The sequence below is a fragment of the Aedes albopictus genome, chromosome 2 (genome assembly GCF_035046485.1).
Source record: "Aedes albopictus strain Foshan chromosome 2, AalbF5, whole genome shotgun sequence".
Classification (NCBI taxonomy): Eukaryota; Metazoa; Arthropoda; class Insecta; order Diptera; family Culicidae; genus Aedes; species Aedes albopictus.
In genome coordinates this window covers 280,742,410-280,767,419 of record NC_085137.1, presented here as the reverse complement: position 1 = coordinate 280,767,419, position 25,010 = coordinate 280,742,410, and the positions used below count along the sequence as shown (strand labels likewise).

The 25,010-nt window shown below is 42.7% G+C and overlaps 1 protein-coding gene across 10 annotated transcripts in view; it reads right to left on the bottom strand.

Annotated features, from left to right (window-relative positions):
* LOC109415006 (cell adhesion molecule Dscam2) overlaps positions 1–22,319 on the bottom strand; it is a 200,053-nt gene extending 177,734 nt beyond the window's left edge. For 2 of the 10 annotated variants that reach the window (XM_062851903.1, XM_062851905.1), the window contains exon 1: positions 21,482–22,319. The gene's annotated coding sequence lies outside the window, so the exon portion shown is untranslated. The remainder of the gene's footprint in view (positions 1–21,481) is intronic. The other 8 variants (XM_062851898.1, XM_062851899.1, XM_062851901.1 and 5 more) reach the window with 8 other exon arrangements.
* Between the last annotated feature and the right edge of the window lie 2,691 nt (positions 22,320–25,010).

Below are 25,010 nucleotides of genomic sequence, written 5' to 3'. Positions count from 1 at the left end.
ATGAGCAGATAGATCAGAAGCATTGGTAGGTGATATACTTACAACAAGGCAGAATTTTCTTGTCCCACGGAAAGTTTCAATGGTTGAAGTTCCAACAAACACGAAAATGCCATCAAAACCGATTAATGGACAAATTAACCCGAACTTTAACCCGTTTACGAGCGCTCGAACGATAGAAATTTTCCGCGGACCGACGAAATTCGAGACAAGTTGTTTATGTAGTCTGACAGTTAGTCAGAAGAGAGCAAAGAGTTCATTCAATGACAATTCGTTTGACAGCAAGAGAGTTCATCGATTCATTTTTACACTTCCCGAGTAGGAAGAGATGACTAAGAGGAGATGAAATAAAACCCAGTATGAGAAGTAAAATTTGTTTTTACCTAGGGTAAAAAGGTTTTTATAAGACTTCAACTGGTAGAATTAATTCAGATTTGATTTATTACTTTTCTTTCACCCGGACGGAGGGGTATTGTAACCGTTGGTTTCAAAGTAAGGCATTGGCTTTGCCAAGTGCATATGGCGAGCGTACCTCCTTTCAAATACACCGTGCCCATTGAGAACAACTACCGCCACCTAGGTGTGAATTATTATGAATTCATTTTCTAAACATTTATTAGGTCAACTAAATTTACACTAATACACGGAAACTCCAATGTTCGAAAAATACATAATTCTCGGGATGAGTTAAAGAGGGCAGGTCAATCCATACACGGAGCCTAGGAGTTATTCCGATTTGACGGATTCCATCTTTCTGGCTCAAGACTTCGAGGAAATTAGAAGTGCGCGGCGCGTTAAAATCCGACATGTTAGTTGTGCAAATATTAAAAATATGTGTGATTCTTATTTATTTCTTGTTTTTTGTTCTTTTAGTGTTAGCAAGTTTGTTAGTAGCTTATTCTAAATTGTTAGTTGGAAGATTTTAAAACTAAGTGTTAGTAAAAAGGCGATTAGAGGTAATGTTAAAAGTGTGTTAATGTGATTAGGGGAACATAACCTTAAAATTTGTCTTGCAAATAGGGTGCTGTGCGGAGAATTAAAACCGAGCGCGTTCAAGGGGAGTACGCAATTCGGGGTTGGAAAAAGGTAATTTAGCAAGGATCTGCTAACTGATCACCCAAAACGAAATTATATTCGACAATCAGCTAATCCCAACCTAAACAGGCCAAGGTCGGCCTTTTTCCGTTTATTAAGGCAAATTCGGGGATTGCATCTCTGGATCATCTGTTGGCAAGGACAAGTGCACCGGAAACCGCTTGCTAGTGGTGATTTTCATCCCGATCCCTGAGCCAGAAATCAGCCCTACGAGTACTCCAGTGGAGACTAGCGTAGAAGAGGGATTCCCGAAGCTAGCACATTGTCCCATTGTGAAAGACCGGCAGCAGTTCCATTGTACCCTGGAAGTGGCCATTTTGGATACGAAGTACACCTCCATTTTGGTCCCGCCATTGCTCTGCGACGACGCCATTGGAAGCCCGCCAAATCTGCCAAACCGAAGGCCAATCATCACCGTCGGTTCGTTTCCGACCTCCCTGGCATACCACCGAGTGTCACCGAAGGCCAAACACCGCCGTCGGTTCGTTTCCGACCTCCTGGACATCCAGCCGAAGGTCAGCAAGGGGCCATCATTACCGTCGGTCCGTTTCCGGCCTCCCCAGCATCCGCTCCCGAGAGTCACCGAAGGGCCTGCAGTAGGTTTGTGTCCGAACTCCCACAGCATCCGAGAAAAAACCGTAAGTCGCGCTGGTTATTTGTATATTGTAGCATGCATGCTAAAAACCCTTTTAAGAATATTTGTAGAACCTTTAGTTAGGGCAACTAATCGTGATCACGAAGTAGGAAACCATAGGATCCCAAAAGGGGATAATAAAGCCTAATGCCTAATAGTGCGATTAATAAATGTAGCTTTCTCTATTAAAATAGAATTCAAGTTTTACTAGGTTTCACACATTCCGGTTGATTTCGTTATAATTCGATGCAGATTTCTCTAAACTTGAAATTTCTCACCCCTCGTTTCCTGAAATCTTTCCATGGATAGAAGAAGTTAGGTCGGTGTAATCACTAGGCTTCAACCCTGATTGATGAACCCCTCTCCATTCATTCAGTTCATTTAGAGTTTTATGTTGCTTTCTATGCTGCGGAGAATTAGCTGTTCGGTTGTAAACAAATCAGCATAAAACGACCCTGGGAGCTTTCCTATTCTCGTTTGGAGCTAGGGAAGCGTTACAAGGAGTTACAGTAGTGAGCAAACGTCAAACTCGAACAAAAACGATGGGAGCGCCACGGGTGGGCAGTTGGCCACCTATCAAATTTTGAAAAAGGTCGTTAAATCGATGTACGATGGGAATGAATGAATCAAATGCTTTGACTGTTTTCCTACTCTCCGCATCGACCAATGTGACGCTAGCTTCTATGCGCGAAAGATCGCTAAAAGTAAATCGCAAAAATATTGTATGGCGAATAGCACCTAATGGCGTATTTCTCGAAGTGAAACACATTATTCGAAAAAATATTTGGTAGCGGTTGTGCACAATGATGACCGGTTTGATGCCTACCAAATATTTTTTCGGTAAAAGCTTTTCATTTCGAGAAATTCGAGTTTAGATGCTTTTCGCCATACAAAATAAAATTATTTTACTCCTGTTGAGCAACATTGAACGCACTCCCTGCCGGTAATCCATTAACTACATCGGCTGTTTTCCTACTCTCCGCATCGACCAATGTGGCGCTAGCTTCTATGCGCGAAAAATCGCTAAAAGTAAATCGCAAAAATATTGTATGGCGAATACCATCTAAAGGCAAATTCTTCAAAGTGGAACACATTATTCGAAAAAATATTTGGTAGTGGTTGTGCACAATGGTGACCACTATTAAGCCTACCAAATATTTTTTCGGGAAAAGCTTTGTATTTCAAGTAATTCAAGTTTAGATGCATTTCGCCATACAAAATTAAATTGATTTACTCCTGCTGATCAACTGTGGCTGCGCGCAAAGCGGGTAGTCCATTACCAGAGTGCTACGTCTGTTTGTCTGTGCTACTAATATATTGGTTGTGGGTTAGTAAATACAAACATATTTTTCTATCTTCTTCGTTGGGGCCCATTGTGTTGAGGTAGAGGGAGAGGAGACGGTGACATACCTGCCGGAGCACGTGGTCGACGTCAAAACGATGCTAGCGTGAGTGAGCGCCGCGACGGTGGCGCTTCGGGTGAAGGGATGGGTTCGGGACCGGCGGTCGAAAGCATGTCTGGTGGCTGATGACGTCGGGCCGCTGGGCGGCTGGATGGTCCGTGGTGAATGAGATGTGCGCCGTGATCCCAGGATGAGGTTCTCGTACCAGAGTAGGGTGATCCAATACGTGGTGGTGATTCGCTTCATACAACTTGTCTGGTCAACGTGACGCTGGATAACTATGGATCGGGTGCTAGATCCATCTACTCCGCGTGTGAAATGACTAATCCGCGAATATGGTCCAATATCACCCGAACTCTGGAGCACTTGTCACTCCGAAAATGGCACAAACTTCTTCACGCGGTTCTTCATAGAGATCACCATCGCACCACTTCTAAAGCACCTCTCTTCAATGTCCAGTCCACCTTCTGTTCAGAAATCGACTCCTCTTGATTCCTCCTTCCCAGTTTGCTCCTCCAAAACCCAAGATCTTCTCCTTCTCCTCTACACCCCCCCCCCCTCCTTTGATCCTCCTTTGACCTGTCTTTTCATCCCGGATTTCGTGTTTATACATATAAATATTGTTCCCCTTTCTAACCAATCTAGTACTCCATCGGGGGGGCATACATTAGAAATTCTTAACTAATGGACTACCCGCTTTGCGCGCAGCCACAGTTGATCAGCAGGAGTAAATCAATTTAATTTTGTATGGCGAAATGCATCTAAACTCGAATTACTTGAAATAGAAAGCTTTTCCCGAAAAAATATTTGGTAGCCATAATAGTGGTCACCATTGTGCACAACCACTACCAAATATTTTTTCGAATAATGTGTTCCACTTGGAGAAATTTGCCTTTAGATTGTATTCGCCATACAATATTTTTGCGATTTACTTTTAGCGATTTTTCGCGCATAGAAGCTAGCGCCACATTGGTCGATGCGGAGAGTAGGAAAACAGCCGATGTAGTTCATTCATTTGAATATGAGTTTTCTATTGGAGCAGGGGTTCCCAAATAGCATTTTTTTATCACTAAAAATACTAACAACTTTTTTTTTCTGTTTTTTTTTTACTAACATTTATCTTTATAGCGAGTTTTATTATTATTATTATTCTTATTTTCAGCAAAATAACGAACAAAACAAAACAAACATTTAAGGTAATACTTGGCTTCCCATTGTTGCCGTTATTCGAAAGAATATTTGGTAATGGTTGTGCACAATGGTGACTACTACTAAGCCTACCAAATATTTTTTCGGTAAAAGCTTTCTATTTCAAGTAATTCAAGTTTAGATGCTTTTCACCATACAAAATAAAATGGATTTATTCCTGCTGATCAACTGTGGGTGTGCTCCAAGCGGGTAGTCCATTGTGGGGCAAAAGTTCGAGTCATGTGGCAACTTTAGGTAAAAACCTAAAATTCTGCAAAATGTACATAGTATCTCTAAAAGTGATGGAATTAGTGAGAAAATTTGATCAAAGTTGATAAAAGATGTTGTTTTGTCTGAATTTGGCGGTAAACTACTGATTTTTGGTGTAGTAAATTTAACCCTAATTTGGGTAAAATCCAGATCGAACTTCAAAGTGTCTTTCAGTTCCAACATCAAATATCAAGTGGTTTCAGGTATTCCTATTACCAAAGTGTCAAAATAGTGTGCTACACTGATAGACGGCTTGCGGTAATGACGAGCATAAAAATGTTTTCAAATTTACTATGGCAAAACGTGATCATCGACCAACAAACGCTTCTTGTGTGCGTTTTGTTTCCTTACTTATCAACCGGTTCGATAGCCGAGTGGTAGCGTGTGAGCCTGGTGATCTCAAGGTTCTTGGTACCGGCTGCCAACAGATACTATTTTTAATTGTAAATCGGGTCCATGGTAGAATTGAAAACATAAATCTGTTGAGATGAAACGAAAATCAGTCTGCACAAATTTAGTGGCGTTGTGTATTTAAGTTGACCCTCAGAATAGTAATTTCAACTGCAAGCCGTCTTCCAGTGTACGGTTAGCGAAATTCTACAAACACTAGATTCGAACTTTTGCCCCAGTGGTGGGGAAGAGTTCGAATAAAACACACATATACAAAAAGTGTTATAACTCAAAATTGAAAAGACATTTGGCGTAACTTTGTTCAGCAAAATTTTAGGTCATGGATGGTAGAATTACCACACGGTATTTATTTATTTTTATTCGCTTCGATATTTTGAAATAAGTTGAATGGACTACCCACTTGGCGCACACCCACAGTTGATCAGCAGGAGTAAATTAATTTTATTTTGTATGGTGAAAAGCATCTAAACTTGAATTACTTGAAATAGAAAGCTTTTACTGAAAAAATATTTGGTAGGCTAGTAGTAGTAGTCACCATTGTGCACAACCACTACCAAATATTTTTTCGAATAATGTATTCCACTTCGATAAATTTGCCTTTAGATGCTATTCGCCATACAATATTTTTGCGATTTACTTTTAGCGATTTTTCGCGCATAGAAGCTAGCGCCACATTGGTCGATGCGGAGAGTAGGAAAACAGCCGATGTAGTTAATTAATTTTCAACTAGGATCGAACTTTTGCCCCGCCTTACTCTATGAGTGCTTTATCGTTTGATGGGATCTCCGTTCTTCGCAGTTGAGTGTTCCGCTCCGATCTTCTCTTTCGTTTGTCACAACTCCCCCTCCTAGACTGCGAGGCGATATTTCGTCCGAGTTAGTCGGCTTTGTATTGTTGTCGTGGCTTGTAGCACATTCTACTTCTATCGGCATTATACACATGTTTTCATCACTATCATATTTGCCGTGATACTATTCCAGCTCTTTTTGTCGTTGAAGCCGAATTTTATAAACATGCGTGCAGCGATTTATTGCGCGATCACGCAAAAACGGCTACGCTCAAAAATGTGTTCGGCCTGCACATTTTTAGTAAACATCCATGCCGCACATGACTGTGTTGGAAACACACATTTTTTTTAAATTGCTCGAACGCTCACATGAGCATGTATTTTGCAATAATTTCGACATGGCAACCTCACTGGGTTTATAAACCACCTTCAAATACTGTAGGCGCGGTCCAAGACGTAGAATAGCGATCACGGTTCTAATAGCGAATCCATTTATTTCGGGAGAAGCTTTAAAGAACTCCGTGTCTCTAGTCAATTCTTTCCGTCCTGACAACCGTCCTGTGATAATTCATCTAGTCAATCTACAGTCGTAGTCGTTGTTGATCGTATTAGATGTGTAGTTTAAGTTTTAGTTAGAGTATAAATTCTGCTTGGAAGTTAACAAGCAATAGGAAATTCATTACAATTCACGGTTCCTATTTCATAGTTTTCCAATTAGAAATTTAAGTAGTTTTAACAAATTTTAGTAAGAAACTTTCAACTGCATGCCATTCATTAGCCACATTTCTCACTTTTGATTATTCTACCTGACGTTTGGAGCTATCTTCATCTACTCATACCATTAAAGCTAACGGGTGACAAGCTGTCCGTCAAACCTGCAGCATCCCTGTGGTCCATTTCTGCTGCCGCGCTGACGGTTGTAACGCCTCCCGCAACATCCCCCTCCCCGTAATGCTGCTCCGATCCAGCAGGATTACTTTTAGGATGTACGTCCAGCACGGCTAGCTTCGCTACGGGACGCCGAAGAATTCCTGTAGCAGTCTGAACATCCACTTGTCGAATACGACCATCTTTTCCAGGGATGACCTTCAACACCTTGCCTCGAGGCCATTGATTGCGAGTGGTCTCGCCTACGATGAAAACGACGTCACCTTCCTGGATAGGCTTCACGTCTTCTTGCCACTTGGTCCGTCGAGTCAAGTCCGGTAGATACTCCCGAATCCATCTTGCCCAGAACTGATCCAGGACAAAACGACAAAGATTCCATCCGTTTCGCAGGGCTTCACCTTCCGTAGTGGGTGCCTTTTCCTGTTGTTTGACCCCATTTGAACTCAGAAGAATAAAGTGATTCGGAGTTAAAGCCTCTTGGTCCGAAGTCTCCAGTGGCACGTAAGTCAATGGTCTTGAGTTGACCATCGCTTCCGCATCGCAAAGTATTGTGTGAAAGACTTCTTCTGATGGAGCACGAGCTTGGTTGATGGACTCCATAGCTATTTTCACCGCTCTGACCATCCTCTCCCATGCACCACCCATGTGCGGGGAGGACGGCGGGATGAAGAACCACCGTGTATTGGTATCGGTGAATGTCTCCGACAACTCACGGTTCATTGCAGCTATCTGTCCGGCCAGCTCTCGGCTGGCACCGACAAAATTTGTTCCATGATCAGTGTAGATTTGTGTCGGTGCACCTCGCCGCGCGATGAACCGCCGCAGAGCTAACTTACAGGATTCCGTAGATAGTGACGCGGCTACTTCCAGATGTACTGCTCTAATCACCAAACATGTGAAGAGAGCCACCCAGCGTTTCACCTGACTACGGCCGATTTTTATCAAAAACGGCCCGAAATAATCAATTCCAACCAACGAGAAAGGACGAACGAACGGAGTCACGCGGGCTTCTGGAAGAGGTGCCATTTTAGGCACTACTGGATGTGCCTTGTACACAGTGCACCACTGACACTGCTTCGCCACCTGTCGCACCATCGTCCGAAGAGCCGAAATGTGATACCTTTGACGTATTTCGTTCACCACGGTTTCACTGTTGTGGTGACCAAGACGTTTGTGGTACCAGTCTACCAAGAGCTCAGTTACCCGATGGTTTTTTGGCAATATTACAGGAAACCGCGCATCATACGGTGCTAGCGCACAGGCCTCTGTTCGACCTTGCATGCGTATGACGCCGAACTCATCCAGAAACGGTGATAGTTGTTTGATAGGACTACTGTTTTCCAATTTCAAAGGTTTGCTGTTTTCGGACGTTTTCATTTGCTCAAGAGCAGCAATCTCGTCGGCGTATGCTTCTGCTTGAGCGAGCCGCCACAACGTCCTTTCCGCCCGTACCAAGTCTTCTTGCTTCAATTGCGATTCGGTCTCGTTCTTAACGGGTTTCCGCAGACGATCCATAAAGGAGTATACAAATGCCATGGCGCGAAGCATTCGTTCCCACTTAGAAAACCGGTCATACTTGATAATTGGTTGTATTAGTATTGTTCGGTGTACATGTATAGCACGCAGTTCTTCTTTAGTGCCCGTTGATAACGGCCGATGAAGCGGCCAGTTGCTCTCCGACTGGATCAGAAAATCAGGTCCAGTGAACCAATGACTCTCCATTTGCATTGTGGGACCCTTTCCCCATTTTGTAGCGTCGTCTGCAATGTTAAGCTTTGTTCCGATCCAACGCCACTCTTCAGGTTCCGTTTCTTCTAGGATCTCTCCAATACGCACTGCTACATACTGGCGATACCTCCTTGTATCCGAGTTTATCCACGCTAGGACTGTTGTGGAGTCGCTCCAGAAAAATCTGCGTCGCACGGGAATCGTGTGGTACTCGGCAATGGATTTTGCTAAACGGCAACCAATGACCGCCGCTTGCAGTTCCAATCTAGGAACGGACATCGAGATTAAGGGAGCAACTTTCGCCTTGGAGGCTACCAATGTACATCTTGGCTGGCCGCGATCGACGATCCGAAAGTAGGCGACACAAGCGAAGGCCGACTCACTCGCATCCACGAATACATGTAACTGCATCGTTTGGAAACTATCCGGATCGTATCCGGGAAAATAGCAACGCGGGATCCGAATTTGGTCCAGTTTGGAAAGCTGTGCGATCCATCGTTCCCACTGCTTGGATATTTCTGCTGGAATAGCCTCGTCCCATCCAACCTTAGCCCTCCAAAGGTCTTGGATCAGCATCTTACCATGGATGAGTAGGTTTGATATTAGTCCAAGCGGATCAAACACACTCATTACGAATCTAAGGACACTTCGTTTCGTGATGGTGTTTCTTGATTCTGAGCAGTCGAAATCATTCGGTAACTTCACGGAATACACAAAAACATCCTCGTCGGGTAGCCAGGCCATACCTAGGACGCGTTCCATTTGGCTTTCTTTATCGACGCTGAAGTCCTTTCTGCAGTCCGTTGCTTCTTCACCCATGAGATGCAGCACTTTCTTGGAATTGGATCGCCAGTTTCGCAGTTCAAATCCGGCGCTTTCCTGGATCATTCGCACATCCATGGCCAGTTTGACCATATCATCCTCCGAATCTCGACTATCCAGGTAATCGTCCACATAGTGGTTTTCAACTACCGCAGTCGCCGCTTCTGGATAATCGTCTTTCCATTCCATAGCGTTCTTGTTCTTGACAAAGTTGGCTGAACAGGGCGAACATGTCGAGCCGAAGGTGGCCACATCCATCACGAATACGTCAGGCTTCTTTGTCGTATCACTTCTGTACAGAAACCGCTGAACTTGCCGATCTTCTCGTCTAATCTTCAGCTGGTGATACATCTCGCGGATGTCACCTGCAATCGCGACCTGTCGCTGCCGAAAACGACATAACACAGCTGGCAACGAAGTGAGAAGGTCCGGCCCCTTGAGGAGCATGTCGTTCAGAGACACTCCACGAGCCTTGGCCGCCGCATCCCAAATGATTCGCACCTTCCCGGGCTTCCGGGGATTTGTTACCACTCCGAGTGGGAGGTACCACGTTCGAAGAGGATCGTTCTCCTCCAATTCCTCAGCCGTTGCTTTGTGGGCGTAACCTTTGCACTGATATTCGGCAATCTGTTTTTCCAAACTCGCTTGTAGTTCCGGATATTTCCGCAGCTTCTTCTCGAGGCAAATCAGGCGACGCTCGGCCATACCGTAGCTAGGTGGTAGCTCCATAATATCGTATCGCCATAGCAAGCCGGTTTCGTAGTGACCGTCGGCACGCTTGACTGTTGTTCGTTGCAAAATATCCTTTGCCCGGCGATCTTCGTCAGCTTCTGGACCACACGCGACCGAAACCCCGAGATTCTCCGTTGCAAAATAGCCTTTAACTAGGTCGTGAAGGCTACTTTCTTCTGCGCTTTTACAAATGTGGAAAACAGGAGACAAAGAATCCACCTTCGCATTGTCGATGCTCCCGAAGATCGTCCATCCGAGCCTCGTTTTTGCTGCCACCGGCCCGTTTATCTGTCCTCCGCGTGTCTTCAGGGGTAGTGACAACTTTATATTGTCTAGTCCAATCAGGATACGTGGCACGGCTTCCTCATAGCTTTTCACTGGAAGCCCGGACAAATGGGGGTACTGACTAGCTAATTCTTCGTACTGCATTGTTTGCACGGGAAGATCTAGCTGTTTCACAGTGCTAACACCGGACAATGGGAAACTTCTGCTGCTGTCCTCGCCGGAAATTTTCAAACTAACCAGCCGAGAGTCTTTTTCGTGACGAGCCACCTTCCCTGTCCATGTTAAACAGAGTGGCTGCGATGTCCCACCAAGGTTCAGTAGATCGGCAACTTCTCTGTCGATTAGCGTCGACGACGAACCTTCATCAAGAAAGGCAAAGGTCGACAGTTTGGCCTCGTTACCGTACAGCACCACCGGGATAACACGGAATATCGTCGCGCTTTGGATTCCGCGATGAACGTTGATCGTGGCGTCGGATATTGCACGAGCTCCTGAACTTTCAGGACCGGTCGTTTTAGTGGCGGACGGCTGGTTTGGATGAAGTGATGGATGGTGTTGTTTGGTGCAATCTCCGATCCCACAAGTTCGAGATGACCTGCAGGCCCATCTTCCATGAGGGACTAGGCAGACTGCACAAAGCTGGTGTGTTTCGACGGTTTTCAACCGTTCTCCGAGCGACAAAGATTTAAACTTGCTGCAGTCCTTGATTCGGTGCCTAATGCTTTGGCACACGTAACACGGCCTGTCCTGAGTGTCCACCTTCTTTCTTTGCTGCTCAAGCTTCCGGGGCTCAGACACATGAGCATTGACGAACGCCTTATCTTTCTTCTGCTTGTCGTGTCCGCAGGGTCGAACTCCATCAAAGTCGGTGAAATGCGCCACATCACTGGCAGCAGACGTGATTGCCGTCATGTAGTCGCAAAATGATCCCAAGTCTACTTGTCCAGCGTTTCTTTTGTAAAGCGCCCAATCTAGTCGGAGATGTGGCGGCAACTTATCCACTAACTCCTGTAGAAGTGTTGGATTGTTCAGATGTGCATGTTGATTGGCGGCCTGAAGATGGCCAACAAGGTTCTGAACGACGAGACCGAAGTTTACCAACGTCTCTAACCTTTCAGCTTTCGGAGTAGGCACGTTACGAACCTTGATAAGCAGCGACTGTACCAGTCGCTCTGGGCTCCCGAATAATGTTTCCAACGTTTGCATAATTTTCGGGACCGATGACGGCAGCAATAGATTGCTCCGGACTGCCTCCAATGCTTTGCCTCTGAGGCACTTCTGCAGCCTCATCAAATTTTCGGCCTGCGAATAGCCACACATAGCAGTAGAATTGCGGTAGCTGCTTATGAAAAGTGGCCATTCCTCAGGATTTCCCGTAAACGTTGGGAGCTCCTTAGGCACAACCTGCCGGGCAGACAACTGCTGTTGAAAGTGCCCCCACATTGCCTGCTGATCCTGCATCTGATGCTGCTGAGTAACTTGAGACTGTGCCGGTTGTTGTGGCGATCGATGCGATGATATCGTTTGATGTACCGAAGAATCCTCACTCATTGCATCAAAATCGACTGGAGGCGGTCGAGGTGGGGTATACGAAAGCGGTGCTCGCAGCGCAGACGGTGGAAGTGACCATTCACCAAACCGAACGCTCGCCGCCGATCTCGATTGTTGCTGCTGTGTGTGCAACTGTTGTGGCAATAGAGGGTTGACCGACGCTTGTGTTGTCGGTGTTGGTTGCACAATAGCTTGCTGCTGGATCACTGGCTCCTGGGACGACTGGGAAACAGAGGGGAGCTGTGAAGTCGCCGCCTCTTCGAGCTGCACATCGGTTTGTTGTTGCGGTGTTGAACTCGACGGAGGCAAATCGATTATTGATACCGCCGGCCGTTTGTCGTTTGCTTGTAGTAACGATGCTTCGCTAATACACGGAAATGAAACGCGTGATTGTGGAGGTGGAGGCTTCGATAGTGGTTCAGCAAACAAAAACGTTGGTAGAGCCGGTCGAGGAACGAGCTTTGGAAGTATAGGTGGAGGCATTGCTGATTGTGCACACGCAGGCTGAGTATACACTGGTTGTGTAAACAGCGGTTGGATATACATCGAACGGGAACTTCGTACTGCTTCAGCCGATCGAATTGGTGTGGAAGCTGTGATCGGATTGTTTACACCAGCGACCGAACCCCTGCCACCAGTACTAGCGTGATCAGTTACCCATTCGATAGCAGGTCGAAATGTTGGTTGCTTGTCTCCGGAGCGCGCTCGTTCATTCGTCGGATTTGATGGGACTTTAGGCAATGTTCCGGTGTATTTGGTCAACATTCCTCCACCTTGTCCGCTACTTGCTACGGGAATACCAGTGCCAATCGATACTGGCGGAAATATGTCTTCGATGTCATTTACGGACACTGGATTACCTCCAGCAGCTTCGTCCAAGCCTTGAATCCACTGCTGCACCGAATGATTACTTCGGCTAACTCGGCTCCGCCGACTTCTCTGACTGCCTTCCTCGTCCTCTGCCTCAGCGAGTAGCAGAGCGTATTTATCCTCGAGATATTTCTTCTCGATCGCGGCTTTCTCCTCCAGCGCCTTTTCCTGGGCCTTTTTCTCTTCTTCCAGCCGCATGAGCTGCAATCGAACTCGTGCCGACCGGGAACTGCTACTGCTTTTTCCGGACATCGAAGGATCACTTATGGTCACCGTGTAGATGCAGCCCTTGCATGTCCACTTACCGTCCAGCGTCTCAGTCATCTCCATGCACGTACGATGGTACCAACGATGACACTTATCGCAAGCTACCATTCCTGCTACATGGTCAGATTTTTTGCATTTCTCGCAAACGCTCTGAGGTCTGCCAGCATTGGCTTTCGCCGCCGCTGCTCGCGTAGTTGTGGGCATCATAGGAATGTCCTTTAGATGACCTCCGGGATCAGATGAACTACTTACAGCAGCACCGTTCTCATCGAGTGGAGTTCTTTAAAGTTTGTAGGCGCGGTCCAAGACGTAGAATAGCGATCACGGTTCTAATAGCGAATCCATTTATTTCGGGAGAAGCTTTAAAGAACTCCGTGTCTCTAGTCAATTCTTTCCGTCCTGACAACCGTCCTGTGATAATTCATCTAGTCAATCTACAGTCGTAGTCGTTGTTGATCGTATTAGATGTGTAGTTTAAGTTTTAGTTAGAGTATAAATTCTGCTTGGAAGTTAACAAGCAATAGGAAATTCATTACAATTCACGGTTCCTATTTCATAGTTTTCCAATTAGAAATTTAAGTAGTTTTAACAAATTTTAGTAAGAAACTTTCAACTGCATGCCATTCATTAGCCACATTTCTCACTTTTGATTATTCTACCTGACATTTGGAGCTATCTTCATCTACTCATACCATTAAAGCTAACGGGTGACAAGCTGTCCGTCAAACCTGCAGCATCCCTGTGGTCCATTTCTGCTGCCGCGCTGACGGTTGTAACGCCTCCCGCAACAAATACCGAAAAATATTGATATTTTGCAAAAATGTGAGCGTACGAGCAATTTAAAAAAATGTGTGTTTCCAACACAGTCCCTGTGCGGCATGGGCGCTACTAAAAAATGAGAGCTTTTATTGTCGGGCCGCCACCAAACCGGACTTCGCACAATCAAGTCGCGACGCGACCCAACTCGCGACGTTTGTTAATCATGTCAAAAGTAGTGCGCATCCTTCCCGTTGTTGTCAGCAACACAGCGCACTAGATGCGAAACAGTTGCGACACTTGTGGACCAAGAAAATGGCAATTTTTGATTGAATGTCGGTCTTGATTCCAACCGGATAGACAATATTTTAGAGAGATCTCTTTCCTGCAACCTCTGTGCTGTGGAGTTTACGCATTTGTGCTTGGACGTGCAATGGACTCTCACTGACTACAGTTATAAATTCATACTCCGTAGGAGGTGATTCAAGATTATTAGCCCTTCGTGACACTCCGATGAAGTACGGTGCTGTTTTTGATATAGAACCTCTCTGCTGATAGCGTCCATAATAGTAATCTTCTCGCACCCCAATATGTACGAAGAAAAGCCGCTTTCAAAGTACCGTAGCTGCTACTTCTGTGACCAAATTCCTTTATCCATAGTTCCGCATCACCTCGCATACTGCTTGCGAACATATAGCAGAGGTCCTCATGATCAACAAAGCTGTTTATACTGGTCGGTAGATGTAATCCTCGAAGTCCTTGATAAATTCTGGAGCTGGGTATTTAAACATGTCCCCGTCGAATGTTGGTGGATGAAAACGATGCCAATTTTGGCGAATGCTTATGCCTTCATAATGCGGTAAGCACGGGCGTTGTTGATAACGAGGCATGATAGTTTATTGCTGCTATGATTGGCACAAATACACTTTCTAGAAGGATCCCGGTTGAGCCCTCACGTTGTAACACGCAAAACAGTAGTGTTACTATTTATATACTGATATCTTTATTGAAACTCAAATTATTCAACAAATTAATTGAAAAATCATCTCATCCGTTCGGGATGCTATCTCTAACTGCCCGACTACCGAGCTCACTGCTGTTCCCATCGTTCTCATCATCATTTCGTCCAAACGCGTCCAGAGATATGAGTGCTTTATCGTTTGATGGGATCTCCCTTCTTCGCAGTTGAGTGTTCCGCTCCAATCTTCTCTTTCGTTTGTCACAGTACACACCGCTTCCAGCATAAACAAAAAAATCAGTAAAATAAATTGCTGAATTTCAGCAATTTTTTTGCTGAATTTCAGCACAACGTAGCTGATCAACTGTCAAAATTGCTGGATGGTTCAGCAAGATGAAAAATAATTGCTGATATTCAGTAAAATCGTATTGCTGAATGAAATCAGCAAAGTTTGCTGAATACCAGCAAACAAAATTTGCAGTGTAGTTTTTAGGTAAAAATAGTAGCGGTAGGATTTTAGTATTCACCTCGCAGCACCAAATCGGAGTTCGCCAGTTGCACTAGCGAAGCGAAGTTTTCAGCGAACTTTCTGTCATTCCTCATCCGACCCGACATGCATCCCTGATGTTTTCGTTTTCAGTCCGACGCCGTGTCGACAATCACGACTTTATCCTACCTGGGCGTCTGTCAGTGCGAGCGCGCCAAATTTTTCGTGAGTGAGCATGTGGTGTTGGTGGTTAAGGTGAAACGGTACGCTAGCCGCTATTAATTCGAAAAATTGTTTCGCAAATGTCGATCGCTTGGTCGATCGGCTTTTTTTTTGCGAAAACGCAAACTGAAAAGTATTAATTTATTAAAAATAGTAAGCGCACGGGTACAATAGGTTAGCAAATTCGGAATTTTGTGTGAAATTAGTTTTTGTTTTCACCATGGAAAAATGCTTCTGACTACCATGGTGAGTTCGTCTCATTTCCCCTTAAGTTCGCTAGTAATGCAGTGAAGTTTGAGCGATGCTCATTCTTCGGTTTTCTTCCAAATCCACAATATGTAAGCGGGGTGAATGCGATAATTTCTTCAGTGAATAACTGACACTGAGGAAGATTACAAGTGGTAGTCTATTTTATTCCGTCCGTGACTATCATCGATAGTTGAAGTCAGATAGTTAAAAGTAAAGTGTTTGTTGAAGATTTTATGGCGTATATAGTTAATTCGTGTTTTTTTCTTTGTAGATCTTAAAACTAGTTAAAACTCAAAGGCGAAAATATCAAATAGTACGGTTTTGTGTAATAGTAAGACTCTATGATATTTCCCCGAATTCCATTACCCCGAATGACCCATTTCCCCGAATTTCATTACCCGTAATGACCCATTTCCCTGAATGAAAAATGAACAAATGTGGTCATGTAACTCTTCCATAGCCTATTTTTGAAAGAAGGATACATATCTGATGGTCATTAGCAGTTTGAATACCAAAGGAACTTAGTAGTAAGGCTAGGAAGACAAACACATGCTCAAAGAAGAAAAATGTTGTTGAAAATGGGTTGAGTTACTCGGTGCACCGTTAATTACCCAGAGGATGTGGAGACCCGCTCTGGCTCTGGGCTTGTGGATAAATCTTTCGGGGTAATTGGTCATTCGGGGTAATGGGTTATTCGGGGTAATAGATCATTCGGGGTAATGAAATTCGGGGTAATAAAAGGATAAATCTCCCTAAACAAAAAGAGTTTTCAAAAGAAGCTGGAACTGTGACAAAATTTATGAAATGGTTCAAGAAGAGAGAATGTCACGCAATGAAATTTCTATCCTTTAACATTTGTGCAGATGCAGAGTTAAACACAAACAGCGCGTGTCGCTTGCTTATAATCCTATATATACTGTATATTATATACAATACCTGCTATAAATACAATATAAACGGCTCCCATCCCAATCTACGTTTCAGTTATAAATATAAGCAAAATCTAAATTCATAGACGCAGCGTGTTGAAAACATTTTAACTGATGCACAATGCAACCATAGATAGGGTGCCGAAGGGTATTATCGGCAGTTTTGTTCTCTTCGTCATGGGGGGTTTTTGTGGGCCGAATTGCCTGAAATTTGGGCATATAACTCAGCTTGGTTGGGAAGGATTTGATGCCAACTCTGAGACCCATACAGGCTTCAAAAAAACCCCCATGACGAAGAGTACAAAACTGCCGAAAATACGTAAGTTCCCCTATGTGGGGTTTTTATTCTATTTTCGTACAAGTTGGGCTGAAGGGTCTCAGATTTTCATGAAACTTTTTCCACAGGCAGGGTTCATGGATATATGAACAAAAAAAATTGAGAAAAATTCAGGGTCGCCTATTTTTCCGGCAAACTCAGGTGGACATTTTTTGTTTTCTCCTGACACTATTAACTTTGAAAAATTATAACTCAAGAACGAAGCATCGTAGAAACGATAACTAACAGGAGACAAGGAACAACACACGAAACACCCAGTGGTCCAGAATTTTCCATTTGACGAAAAGTTTTCACCGACTGGAGTGGGAATCGAACCCACACTCCGAGGCTTACGAAACGCCTAGACAACTGACGCCGCTAACCGTAAGGCCACGAAGCCCACAAACCATGTAAGCTTATATTATATGGTAATTTTTCACAAAATTGGCCATAGGTCAGAAACGAAAAAAAAATGCATTCCAAAAATTTCAGCGATCAAAGCTTATGAAAATACCTTCTCAAAAATGTTTTTATGAAAATTTTCCGCGAGTTCAGGTATAGTTTTTCCGGCTTTTCTTTAAGAATTTTCTCAACGATGAGAAATTTTGTGGAAAACTTTTTCCACTTCATATTTGCGTTATGATTTTTCAAAAAAGGCTTAAATATATGCAGTGTCGGATTTGGACTTCGGGGGGCCCGGGGCAAACCCAATAAAGTGGGCTTCCAAAAGCAAGATTTTGAAGATTTTTAACCTTTTTGTTTTCAATGTTGTGTATTATTGTTTTTTTATATTTTTTTGCGATTCAGGAAAAAAAAACTAAGTCATACAACTATTTTGTTCATTCAAATTATTATTTTATCATTTATTTTGCATTATTTTCATTGATATAGTATTGTTGTTGGAAATATTCAGGCCGAATATTGCTTACTACCGATGTCCTATAAAAAGTGCAGTTCCCAAAAATGACGACATATTATTCAAATAAGGAAAAAAAAAATTCGAACATTTATTTTAATATTTTTGCTAAATCATCAAGATACTGCATTCAAATTATTATATTATATTTCAAACATTCATTCGAATTCATAAGATTTATGCAAATTCTAGAACTTAGCGTTCATTTTAATACCTAGGAATGTGGAGGAGTATTCATTAGGATTTCAATATTCTAAGATTATTATTGAACAAAGTTAGTACGCCAGGGAGCAACCTTGACAATAAATCCTAAAAAAAATGACAGTGAAACAGATGTGTAAAACCACTGTTCCGAGATGTTTCTTGAAACTTGATTTTTAAACCCGAATTTTTCAGGAATCATTGTCTTCTATTTCCCATGATAACATATGTCCTCAATGAACTTGTGAAGATGGATATTAAGGCGAAACTGGAAGCATTTCCTCACTTTTTGGTTTTTGATTTTTTATTAAATAACGAAGCAATATTTTCAAAATCGGTTTTCGTGCACATGTAGAGTATGGATCAAGGTATCTTCTGATTTTTTTTGTAGTGGAAAATGTTTTTCGTTTTTGCAGAAACCATTTTTGAACAATATGTCACAAAAAAATGGTTTCTGCAAAAATGGAAAACATTTGCCATCTGAAAAAAAATCAGAAGATACCTTGATCCATACTCTACATGTGCACGAAAACCGATTTTGAAAATATTGCTTTGTTATTTAATAAAAAAAAAACGGGGACTACGACAAGGTGATGGACTTTCCTGCCTACTCTTCAACATCGCCCTGGAAGGTGTTATGCGACTAGCCGGGCTCAACAGCCGGGGTACGATCTTCACGAAATCCAGCCAATTTGTCTGTTTTGCGGATGACATGGATATTATTGCCAGAACATTTGGAACGGTGGCAGAACAGTACACCCGCCTGAAACGTAAAGCAGCAAAGGTCGGACTGGTGGTGAATGCGGCTAAGACAAAGTACATGCTGGTAGGTGGGACTGAGCGAGACAGGATAAGCCATGGCAGCAATGTTACGATAGACCTGGAAACTTTCGAGGTGGTAGAAGAATTCGTCTACCTCGGTTCCTTGCTAACGGCTGACAATAACGTGAGCCGTGAAATACGAAGGCGCATCATCAGTGGAAGTCGTGCCTACTATGGGCTCCAGAAGAAACTGCGGTCAAAAAAGATTCACCCCCGCACCAAATGTACCATGTACAAGACGTTAATAAGACCGGTGGTTCTCTACGGACACGAGACATGGACGATGCTCGAGGAGGACCTGCAAGCACTCGGAGTTTGCGAGCGACGGGTGCTAAGGACGATCTTCGGCGGTGTGTAGGAGAACAGTGTGTGGCGGAGAAGGATGAACCACGAGCTCGCTGCACTTTACGGCGAACACAGTATCCAGAAAGTAGCCAAAGCTGGAAGGATACGGTGGGCAGGGCATGTTACAAGAATGCCGGACAGCAACCCTGCAAAGTTGGTGTTTGCTAACCATTCGGTTGGTACAAGAAGGCGTGGAGCGCAGAGAGCACGATGGGCGGACCAGGTGGAGCGTGATCTGGCGAGTGTTGGGCGTGACCGAGGATGGAGAGCTGCAGCTGCAAATCGAGTATTATGGCGGCAAATTGTTGATTCAGTATTATCATGAATTTGATGTGAACTAAATAAATAAATGAATGATGAATTTAATAAAAAATCAAAAACCAAAAAAATGAGGAAATGCTTCCAGCTTCGCCTTAAGTAGCTGTTTTCAGAGTATGATCGTATAATTAACAGGCTGATGTAAAAGTATTGTTTAAGATATTTTAACGCACTCTGCTTAGAGACGCTTTTGTGCAGTAATTATAACATAAATAAGTTTTTCTTCTGATCTCAATAAGAACTTTCAAAGGGTTTTGGGAAAACTCGCGTATACCAAAATAAAACAAAAACTTCGTTTTACTAAATTGTAATATCTCTCTAGAGCTAAATTTGCTGCAATCAAGCAGCCTCAAAACAATTGAATTGTTAAGCAATTAAAATATTGTTTTTCAGTTTAATTAAAAGATCAAAATTTCTTTGCTTCAAAACATAAATTCACAAAATAGTTTTATGACTTTAGAATTGCAGCTCATACCGAAAAAAAAGAAATTCCACAAAATCATAGAATCCAATCTGCTTCAAAATTATGAAATTATGGATTTCGATTTTAGACTATAAACAATCTGGATACCCTTAAAGAACCCAATTATAACAACTCTGGGACATACAATAAATATAACCGTTTTTGATGTGCATTTTATGGATTCGTTGATCAAAATATAAAGTGCTTACCCAAGTAACCAAAAGTTCCGCTTCCCATGACAAAATGCACTTTCAAGTTCCGCGAAGTTCAGATAAAGTTCCGAACAGAACTTTCTGGCTGCTTAAGAGGCTAACGATGAGCCTTGCTGGAACTTCGGTCACAAGTTCCGGCAAGGCTAATTATTAGCCTCTTAAGCAGCCAGAAAGTTCCATTCGGAACTTTATCTGAACTTCGCGGAACTTTAAAGCTGCTTAAGATGCTATGTCGGAACTTTGTCGGAACTTTCAAGTTCATAGAAGTTCAGTTCAGTAGCATTGTGTTTCAATGAAGATTAAATTTATTTCTTTTACAGAAAACAACTGTTTAAGCGTACACGAATAAAAGACAAATATTATTTTATCAAATCAATGAATACTAGGCTTGAGCAAAAAAAAAATAATGCCGCCCATCGGATTTGAACCGACAGTCGCTGCGTGAGAGCCCAACGCTCTACCACAGTACTACAGCTGCGATTGAGTGGATTGCAGGTAAAGTCTGACTTGAATCGATTTTCCGTCGGCAGCTAGTTTTGCACATTTATACAGTAATGAAGTTAGCTTGAGTTTGTCAAGTGTCTTCAGCAGCGCAGCGGTAAGTCGGCAGGCTATCACGCAGGAGGATCCAGTTCAAATCTACATAGCAGCGACATATGTAAGAATATAATCATCAGTAGCAATTTCCAGACGTGAATCACAAACCCCCCCCCAGCAGGGTGTGATTCTGAAAAACACATTTTTGTTTCTGCATGAATTTTGACAAAGTTCTGTCATAAGCTGCTTAGAAGGCTATCCAGCGTGCTTATGTGAACTTTCAAGTTCCAAAATTACTTAAAAATGAAGCTGCTTAGAAGGCTAATGAGCGACCTCGAACAAGCTGCTTAGCTTATAAAGTACCCCTTTATCTGAACTTTTGGTTACTTGGGTATGCATTCTTGGGGGGCCCTCTTAAACAGGGGGCCCGGGACACTTGCCCCCTTTGCCCCCCCTCAAATCCGGGCCTGAATATATGGCACTTTTGGACATTTTTTCAACAAATTTGGCCATAACTCAAAAACGAAAAAAAAGTGCATTCCGAAAATTCCGAAAAAGCTTATAAAATAACCTTCTTAAAAAACTATTTTTGAAAATTTTCCACGAGTTCGGGCATATGTGACCCTATTTTTTCCATTTTTTTTTTGTTCATACATATAGTCATGAGCTATGCTTGCGGAGAAAGTTTCATGAGAATCTGAGACCCTTCGGCCCAAACCCGTACGATAATAATAAAAAAAATCCCCATGTGCAATTAGTTTTAGTTAAACTAAACGAAAGCAAGATTCTTCCCTCATTCAAAAAAGATGTTCAAATACTTACTTTAAAATATTATCCACTGTAGATTTTAAATATAATTATTTAATAATCCTCAATTCCTCAACTCCTCGATACTCAACTAATCCATTGAATGAATGGATTGTACCATATCCGCTTTTATGGTAACGGTTTTCTCTACGTTACTGCCACAACGTATTCCTTGATTCGGTAATATTTTTGCTTCCTACGAGTAGGTATATTCTATCTTATCGTATCAAAACACTCATCATATTCCGGTGGCAACCACAAGTACACAACACTTGTCGTTTCGCTTATAAATTATCACACTTTTATTTTCTCATCTTTACCGCCACCACGGTCGTTGTATCACTTTACATCCTTATTCAAATGTGGAAAACAAAAGAGTGGGTAATAAAGCCCCATTCAATTTGAGCCGTTCCAGAGCGACACACTCATCTCGTACAGTGTTGAGCAAACAGGCACTCCACTAATATCACTCACTTCCTCCCGCCATGCACTGAAGCGTACTCAACCCGGCAGCGTGTTGACTACATCATCCTTTTGCTTCGCTAGTGCAGCATCTATGATGAAATGATGAAGTTTGATACACACACTGCACAGAACGTTGGTTGCTACAAATCCAAAAGAGGATATAAATCAGCATTAGAGAATCAATTCTCAGAGCACATCACACCGCCAAACCAAGAAGAGCCAGGCAAACCGAGAACCGCACGACCGAACGTCACGAAATACTGCCGCCAACTATATCATTGCACATTTCAAACAGCATAATATCCTCCAGCCAAGAATCCTTTCGAATGATACATGATACATAAACAATTTCTCGTGATGTGTTGTATACTACCTTCCTGTGGTATATCTGTCTGTATATAACTACTTGCCAGTTAGTTGATTGCGCTTCACACTCCCACAACATGTATATATGTGGATAGCTCTCCGTACGTGTGTCGTTTAGGGTGTACTACAATTCTGTAATAGAAGCATCTCATTGATCTAAAAATAAAATTTCGAAATTTTGCGCGCTTTTCGGGTGGGTGTCAAACAAATGGGTGGTGTTACAGGTCAAACAAAAAAAAAATCTCCCCATACCAAAAGTGTTACGAAGGGCTGAATGGGTGTTAGCCTTTTGGCGTTATGAAATTTGCGAATAAACACCTATACCTTTGACTGAAAAGTGAAAAGCCATCGCGGCGACCGATCGAGATTCGTATGCAGAAGGACCGGTGTTCAATATCTGTACCGTTCCTTTTCTCCTAATTTGTATGTATCTTCCTATCTGCTTCATTGCCCGTATAGCTGCTGAACTAGAATAGCACTACGGACCCTCTGTTCCGAGGAAACAAGTCCACCAGACAGGGAACCCCAATCCAAGGTGTCAGGTGACCCGTGCTGATAGATGAATAGTTGAGGTGGTTTAAAAGATGATCGTACTAGGTATAGTTTGGGGACTATCGACTGTGAAAACTTATGTTGAAATGGTTTTCGGCTTATGCAGTCGGAAGACCAGCTAAAACGTTATTTTTTTTTTTAATTCTGATCCGACGTTTCGGGCCTTTATTGGTAATTTTTGTGAGGATTAGCCTATTCTAATCCTCAGAAAAAGGACCAATAAAGGCCCGAAACGTCGGATCAGAATTTAAAAAAATAACGTTTTAGCTGGTCTTCCTAGAGTGGCTTTAACTTAGAGTGGCGTCAATGTCAAAATTGGAACAGCGGTCATCTGTCAAATCCATACAAATTCCTGTTCCAAACGAGCAGGAGACCTGTCAAAATGGGAACATGACGCCACTCTCCCTTCCAGTCACTCTAGGTCTTCCGACTGCATTAGCCGAAAACTTTCGTACTTTCACGGAGCCCGTAACGTAGGTAAATCAGCTACTAGTGTTGCGCTACGGTGAAAGATTTACCAAACCGAACCCTAGTGACATCCGGTTTGTCAAGCTGGGGTAATGTTTTTTGGTAATTTGCGACTACGAATGTTGATAAGCCGGGAAACACTCTTTCTTCCTACTGCGTTACTTAGGGGTTTATGAGTGCAAAAAAATCAAAAAATTTCTTTCCTACACGCTAAGAAAAAGTTACTCTAAAATGAGTAAGATTCACACAAAACTGAGCTAAACTGGAACAGCTCAAAAAATGAGTAAATTGCATTTCCATCGATAGCGCTGGCCCAAGTACAAAAATCCAACCAATTTATGCCGTATAATATTCTTCACATCAGCAAGAATATTATACAGCTTAAACTGATGAGATTTTTGCACTTGGGCCAGCGCAAGCGCTGGAAAAAAAATTAACTCAATTTTGAGTTGTCCCACTTTAGCTCAGTTTTGTGTGAATTTTCTGACCGTGTACTGAAAACTGTACACAAAATCATCACCTTCGAAGCCCCCAATAAGAATTCACGATACAAAATCATGGATAAATATCAGTACTACTATTAGTGACTGTTTTGTTACTCAGAGCAAATCGATTGTGTTTGATTAGGGGCGCACTTTCGTTGGGATTTTAATACCTCTCGCGCTCAGTATCATACGGGCGTATCTACAATGATCGATTTCTCTTCATCGATTTTCTCTTCGGCTAATAACTTGGCCTGCAAATCATTTTTGGTTGTTTTTGTTGTTTTAGATGCTAGTCCTAGTCGTCTTTCACCGAAATACACCGAGAGATAATCCGAATATTGGTCGTATTTTCCGAAATAATGCGAAGAGAAAATTGACGAAGAGAAATCGATCATTGTAGATACGCCTGTATGATACTAAACGCGAGACCTATGAAAACGAGACCACTCCATCGCATTCCATTTTTTGGGCCTCTGAGGAAACAAAACAAAAACTGTACAGACATCGATGCTTCAGTGCCTCTCATTGACAATGGAGTACAGTACGACATGAATAAAATACTAAGGGTACAAGTATTGCCAAAAAAGATTTAAATACTGATCGCAGTGACCACCCGAACAGAAGATATCGAATGCTATAATTTGACGTTTCTCCAGGCTCGTTAATTTGAAAACCTTTAAAATATTAAAACTAACATGTTTTTGTATTAAATTTCTAACAAACATGAAATTCTCAGCAAACCTGTCGAATTCGATAAGACGCTAACTTGATTGCTTTTATTATTTAATTTATTTATTTTTTTGACCATAATCATGGTCAGGAGTGTGAAAAAACATAATATATAGTTTTATTAACTTTACCTAGAACTATTGTATAAAGTTAACCCTGTTGTATAGAGTTAACCCTCGAGCAGTCGCGTCTTCGACCACCTTCAGCGATACCACGCTCACGCTATGTACCACAAGCGTGCATTTTTCAGAATATGTGTACTCAGTACACGACGCGACCGCTCCCGGGTTAAGTAAGCTTCGTAGAATTAATTAATTTTCACCACTCTAGCCTGTACGGACCTTCGTAAATATTATCACAGCCAAGGCCACAGTTTTACAACAGTGGCGTAGCCGGAAATTTACTCTGGGAGGGGTTTTTGACGATCAATGATAGTTTTTTTTATTATGATTTACTATGAAAAAAGAGCCCATAATTCT